This window comes from Pseudorasbora parva, chromosome 1, assembly GCF_024679245.1.
Source record: "Pseudorasbora parva isolate DD20220531a chromosome 1, ASM2467924v1, whole genome shotgun sequence".
Taxonomy (NCBI): domain Eukaryota; kingdom Metazoa; phylum Chordata; class Actinopteri; order Cypriniformes; family Gobionidae; genus Pseudorasbora; species Pseudorasbora parva.
This window is the reverse complement of record NC_090172.1, coordinates 53,791,540-53,797,732: the sequence shown is the minus strand read 5'-3', so window position 1 is coordinate 53,797,732 and position 6,193 is coordinate 53,791,540. Positions and strand designations below refer to the sequence as shown.

At 41.6% G+C, this 6,193-nt stretch overlaps 2 long non-coding RNA genes across 2 annotated transcripts; both read left to right on the top strand.

Annotated features, from left to right (window-relative positions):
• Positions 1–890: 890 nt before the first annotated feature.
• LOC137085771 (uncharacterized) lies at positions 891–1,926 on the top strand. The gene is made up of 4 exons (XR_010907333.1): positions 891–1,263; positions 1,341–1,425; positions 1,502–1,594; positions 1,670–1,926. It is a non-coding gene; the product is annotated as an uncharacterized lncRNA (long non-coding RNA).
• Positions 1,927–3,695: 1,769 nt separating this feature from the next.
• On the top strand, positions 3,696–4,731 carry LOC137085760 (uncharacterized). The gene is made up of 4 exons (XR_010907322.1): positions 3,696–4,068; positions 4,146–4,230; positions 4,307–4,399; positions 4,475–4,731. It is a non-coding gene; the product is annotated as an uncharacterized lncRNA (long non-coding RNA).
• Positions 4,732–6,193: the final 1,462 nt, after the last annotated feature.

Below are 6,193 nucleotides of genomic sequence, written 5' to 3'. Positions count from 1 at the left end.
TGGCGTCACCATCTGTCTGCAGCTGATCAGGCTCCTTTCTTTAAAACATTTTTTTTTAATTTGATCTTTTGGAACGAGAGGGAGGATCCGTATTAAATTGTTCAGGTATTGCGTGAATTGTACGGTTGTACAAAGTCTTATGTGGTTCTCCGGGAGTCGTTTTTTTTTTCTAGAGGACAACAGGATGGGGAGATGCTAGTGGAGTTCTCCTGGGTCCTGGTTAGTCTTCTGGAAAAAGTTAAAATTTGGTCACCTCATGGCATGCCAAACGCCGAAATGTTGCTAAGAGACCAGTTTGAGCATTTTAACGATTGTGCACTTTAGCGAGAACTTGAGCAATTTGTGCATCAGCAACCCACTGCCACATTGTTTGACATTCACAGCGACTCTCTTCGTTGGGAAAGAGAGGGCATGCCTTAGGGGAGGGGGGTACGTGATCGCAGTCCATGTCATATTCCCAGGTGACATGAGGAAGAAATGTGTTGAATGAGTGACCAGTCTTCATGAGTCATGTTAGGCTGAGGTCATAATCCATGTCATATTCCCAGGTGACATGAGGAAGAAATGTGTTGAATGAGTGATCAGTCTTCGTGAGTCATGGTAGGCTGAGGTTGCAGTCCATGTCACATTTCTAGTTGGCATGAGGAACCCGTGTATTGAATGAGTGACCAGTCTTCGTGAGTCATGTTAGGCTGAGGTCATAATCCATGTCATATTCCCAGTTGGCATGAGGAACCTGTGTATTGAATGAGTGATCAGTCTTCGTGAGTCATGGTAGGCTGAGGTTGCAGTCCATGTCATATTCCCAGTTGGCATGAGGAACCTGTGTATTGAATGAGTGACCAGTCTTCGTGAGTCATGTTAGGCTGAGGTCATAATCCATGTCATATTCCCAGGTGGCATGAGGAGTCTTCCTGCAAATGCTGCAGTGGTGAGAAGCACTGGGAGGAGTACGGCAGGTCAGCACTTGAATATGCACCACCTCCCTTGAGCCGTGGGAGCAGGTTCAGTGTCCAGCATAGTAACTAGTGTAGTTGGTACCTTGTTTTGACCTTGGAACTGAGTCCCAGGTGGAATGGTTTGATTCACCGTCGGGGCGACGTTGCAGAAACTTGGGGTGGAATGTAACAGGATTAGGTGATTGACAGCAGTGCCCACCAATCAGCAATCAGTATTGTCCTATTTAAAGGCTGATTGGTTGTTACCTGGGATGCGTCACGTCCACTTTTCCCCTTTGTTGTGCTGTTTCGTCAATGTCTGGAGGTAAGCGTGCTACGTTCTGATAGGAAATATCCTGGAAATTGTTGATGTGTACAACTTTTAAATTGCCTTTGCTGTAGTGTAACTGAGTGCTGGTGTTTTGTCGTGCGGCTAGCTGAAATCTGAGTCCTTTGTGTCTGCCGAGTCTGTCTGTTCACCTCTCAGGTATGTTTTAAACCACTGGTTTGAGGGGATTTGTATAGTTGTGTGGATTTAACGTGTATTTCGCATACCAAAATAGGTATGATTTCCCGCACCCCATTGTGTTTTTAGTGGGTATGACTGTGACAAACCTGTTCTTCTAACGTGGTTTAGTGTGTGTAAGATCTCAACGGTAAGTGTTTTAACTGTAATTATAATTGAGTGGGGATTATATTGATTATTAACATCTTTTTTTTTTCTGCTGCAGGATGCTCCCTCTCGTTTTACGCTGTAATAGTGTGCTGTCGTCTCCGCGCTGTTAATGCGCTACTGTATCCGGTTGCGCAGACGAATATCAAACTATGCTAACTAAAGGGGGACTGCTTGTCTGATTTGTTGTATTGGTACCCTGCTTTCTGGTTTGTTTGGGAGGCTTGGGTAGCTCTTCGTTTTTAGAAGAGGTCAATCAGTAACTCTGGTTTTCTTTGTTTTTGTTTTTTTTCATTGTTTCTGATGCAGCTCAATGTGTGTATCTTGTTGAGTATTGCTATAATAATCCATTCCTGTGATCAACTCTTTGATAATAAGGTCATTGTTGCTCTTCCATGTTCTCCCTACTTTGCTACCATTTTATGTGAGGAGCGGCTGCATTAGTTTTGATCCATATTTTTGTCTAAAGTTTATTTTCAATGTGTTTAATTATTTTTTTTTACTGCAGGAGCTGAGGTCCCATGGGTGGATGGTTCTTCCTTGTGGTGGTGGTTCTTCATCGTGTGCGGTGTACACCTTTTGAGTATTTGCTAGTGTGACTAGAGTGCACGGGTGTGTGTGCGTGGAAGTGTGCTCTTGTAGAACCACCATCTCCACTGATTCCCGCCATTGGGAGCCTCAGCCCTGCTGGTATTTGTTTTGTTTATATGTATATGATTATTATTTAAGCTGTTTCTTTATTTTTTTGTATTTTGTTTTCCTTTCTTTGAAGTGGGGACCTGAATGTTTTGTGCTTAAATTTTAAACTCTTTTTGTAATAAACAATTGTGGTATTTTTATACTTTACTCACGTCTCTTGCTTGCTTTTATGAGGGAATCGAACTTGTGTGCTTTGTTACTTCATTATTAAGTGGTTTTAAGTATTTTCCCTGGGGTTATTCCTTGGGGTGGCGTAGTCGGATCTTCTTATTAGTTGACATAAATTTACACTGCTCCCGCCACAATCTGGCGTATACTCGGCAGGGTTCCCTCTTGTGTAGTATAGAGATGTGAGTTTTGTATATTTGTTTTTTTGTGTTGTTTTTTGTTAGGAGCCAGACAACAGCAGTCCCTCTTTGCGTGTGCAAGTGCAGATATGGAGGACGAGTTGTGAGTTAAGTCAATGGCTGGGTGCGAGAGGCCCAGAATTGTATGTGGCGTCACCATCTGTCTGCAGCTGATCAGGCTCCTTTCTTTAAAACATTTTTTTTTAATTTGATCTTTTGGAACGAGAGGGAGGATCCGTATTAAATTGTTCAGGTATTGCGTGAATTGTACGGTTGTACAAAGTCTTATGTGGTTCTCCGGGAGTCGTTTTTTTTTTCTAGAGGACAACAGGATGGGGAGATGCTAGTGGAGTTCTCCTGGGTCCTGGTTAGTCTTCTGGAAAAAGTTAAAATTTGGTCACCTCATGGCATGCCAAACGCCGAAATGTTGCTAAGAGACCAGTTTGAGCATTTTAACGATTGTGCACTTTAGCGAGAACTTGAGCAATTTGTGCATCAGCAACCCACTGCCACATTGTTTGACATTCACAGCGACTCTCTTCGTTGGGAAAGAGAGGGCATGCCTTAGGGGAGGGGGGTACGTGATCGCAGTCCATGTCATATTCCCAGGTGACATGAGGAAGAAATGTGTTGAATGAGTGACCAGTCTTCATGAGTCATGTTAGGCTGAGGTCATAATCCATGTCATATTCCCAGGTGACATGAGGAAGAAATGTGTTGAATGAGTGATCAGTCTTCGTGAGTCATGGTAGGCTGAGGTTGCAGTCCATGTCACATTTCTAGTTGGCATGAGGAACCCGTGTATTGAATGAGTGACCAGTCTTCGTGAGTCATGTTAGGCTGAGGTCATAATCCATGTCATATTCCCAGTTGGCATGAGGAACCTGTGTATTGAATGAGTGATCAGTCTTCGTGAGTCATGGTAGGCTGAGGTTGCAGTCCATGTCATATTCCCAGTTGGCATGAGGAACCTGTGTATTGAATGAGTGACCAGTCTTCGTGAGTCATGTTAGGCTGAGGTCATAATCCATGTCATATTCCCAGGTGGCATGAGGAGTCTTCCTGCAAATGCTGCAGTGGTGAGAAGCACTGGGAGGAGTACGGCAGGTCAGCACTTGAATATGCACCACCTCCCTTGAGCCGTGGGAGCAGGTTCAGTGTCCAGCATAGTAACTAGTGTAGTTGGTACCTTGTTTTGACCTTGGAACTGAGTCCCAGGTGGAATGGTTTGATTCACCGTCGGGGCGACGTTGCAGAAACTTGGGGTGGAATGTAACAGGATTAGGTGATTGACAGCAGTGCCCACCAATCAGCAATCAGTATTGTCCTATTTAAAGGCTGATTGGTTGTTACCTGGGATGCGTCACGTCCACTTTTCCCCTTTGTTGTGCTGTTTCGTCAATGTCTGGAGGTAAGCGTGCTACGTTCTGATAGGAAATATCCTGGAAATTGTTGATGTGTACAACTTTTAAATTGCCTTTGCTGTAGTGTAACTGAGTGCTGGTGTTTTGTCGTGCGGCTAGCTGAAATCTGAGTCCTTTGTGTCTGCCGAGTCTGTCTGTTCACCTCTCAGGTATGTTTTAAACCACTGGTTTGAGGGGATTTGTATAGTTGTGTGGATTTAACGTGTATTTCGCATACCAAAATAGGTATGATTTCCCGCACCCCATTGTGTTTTTAGTGGGTATGACTGTGACAAACCTGTTCTTCTAACGTGGTTTAGTGTGTGTAAGATCTCAACGGTAAGTGTTTTAACTGTAATTATAATTGAGTGGGGATTATATTGATTATTAACATCTTTTTTTTTTCTGCTGCAGGATGCTCCCTCTCGTTTTACGCTGTAATAGTGTGCTGTCGTCTCCGCGCTGTTAATGCGCTACTGTATCCGGTTGCGCAGACGAATATCAAACTATGCTAACTAAAGGGGGACTGCTTGTCTGATTTGTTGTATTGGTACCCTGCTTTCTGGTTTGTTTGGGAGGCTTGGGTAGCTCTTCGTTTTTAGAAGAGGTCAATCAGTAACTCTGGTTTTCTTTGTTTTTGTTTTTTTTCATTGTTTCTGATGCAGCTCAATGTGTGTATCTTGTTGAGTATTGCTATAATAATCCATTCCTGTGATCAACTCTTTGATAATAAGGTCATTGTTGCTCTTCCATGTTCTCCCTACTTTGCTACCATTTTATGTGAGGAGCGGCTGCATTAGTTTTGATCCATATTTTTGTCTAAAGTTTATTTTCAATGTGTTTAATTATTTTTTTTTACTGCAGGAGCTGAGGTCCCATGGGTGGATGGTTCTTCCTTGTGGTGGTGGTTCTTCATCGTGTGCGGTGTACACCTTTTGAGTATTTGCTAGTGTGACTAGAGTGCACGGGTGTGTGTGCGTGGAAGTGTGCTCTTGTAGAACCACCATCTCCACTGATTCCCGCCATTGGGAGCCTCAGCCCTGCTGGTATTTGTTTTGTTTATATGTATATGATTATTATTTAAGCTGTTTCTTTATTTTTTTGTATTTTGTTTTCCTTTCTTTGAAGTGGGGACCTGAATGTTTTGTGCTTAAATTTTAAACTCTTTTTGTAATAAACAATTGTGGTATTTTTATACTTTACTCACGTCTCTTGCTTGCTTTTATGAGGGAATCGAACTTGTGTGCTTTGTTACTTCATTATTAAGTGGTTTTAAGTATTTTCCCTGGGGTTATTCCTTGGGGTGGCGTAGTCGGATCTTCTTATTAGTTGACATAAATTTACACTGCTCCCGCCACACATTCACTGCCATTATAACGCTTGTATACAATGAACTCAAGCCACAATGAACTCAAATTGTATTCATCTGAAAGAGGAAAGTCATATCCACCTAGAATGGCTTGTGGGTGAGTAAACTTTGGGATCATTTTTATTTTTGGGTGTCCTATCCCTTTAAGGGTAGGGACTAACCTAGTACTGCGATGTGTGATTTGTGTTAGCAGATCAATAAATTGTTAATGAGTCTGAGAACTGTAAGATAGCAAGTGTTTGAAGAGAATCCAGGATTTGGTTTGCACTGAAGTAAATCATGGTTTTTAAATCAATTGTACGGCAGTTTACATCAATACTTATGAAACAATTTTATAATCTAGTGTGGCTGAATCATGGCTGCAACTATCTCCATACCTTCAACTACAGTAAACACCCTTAATAAAAACCTAGTTAAAAATTCCTAATGAACAGTAATATGTGGCTACATGCATCTTTAATGAAACATTTTACGATATGTAATATGATCAGGATCCACTTAACCTTCCTTTCAAACTAATTCACTTAAATGAACTGTTCAAAGGGAACCAATTAATGGACATGAGTCACTAAAACTCAAATCAAATCAAATTGGATCAAATCAAACTTTCTATTCATACATTTCTGAAAAATGTATCACAGTTTACACAAAAATATTAAGCACCACAACTGATTTTAACACTGATTTATTATATGTTTATTGAGTAACAAATCATCATATTAGAATGATTTCTGAAATGTGACATTGAAGACTGGAGTAATGAT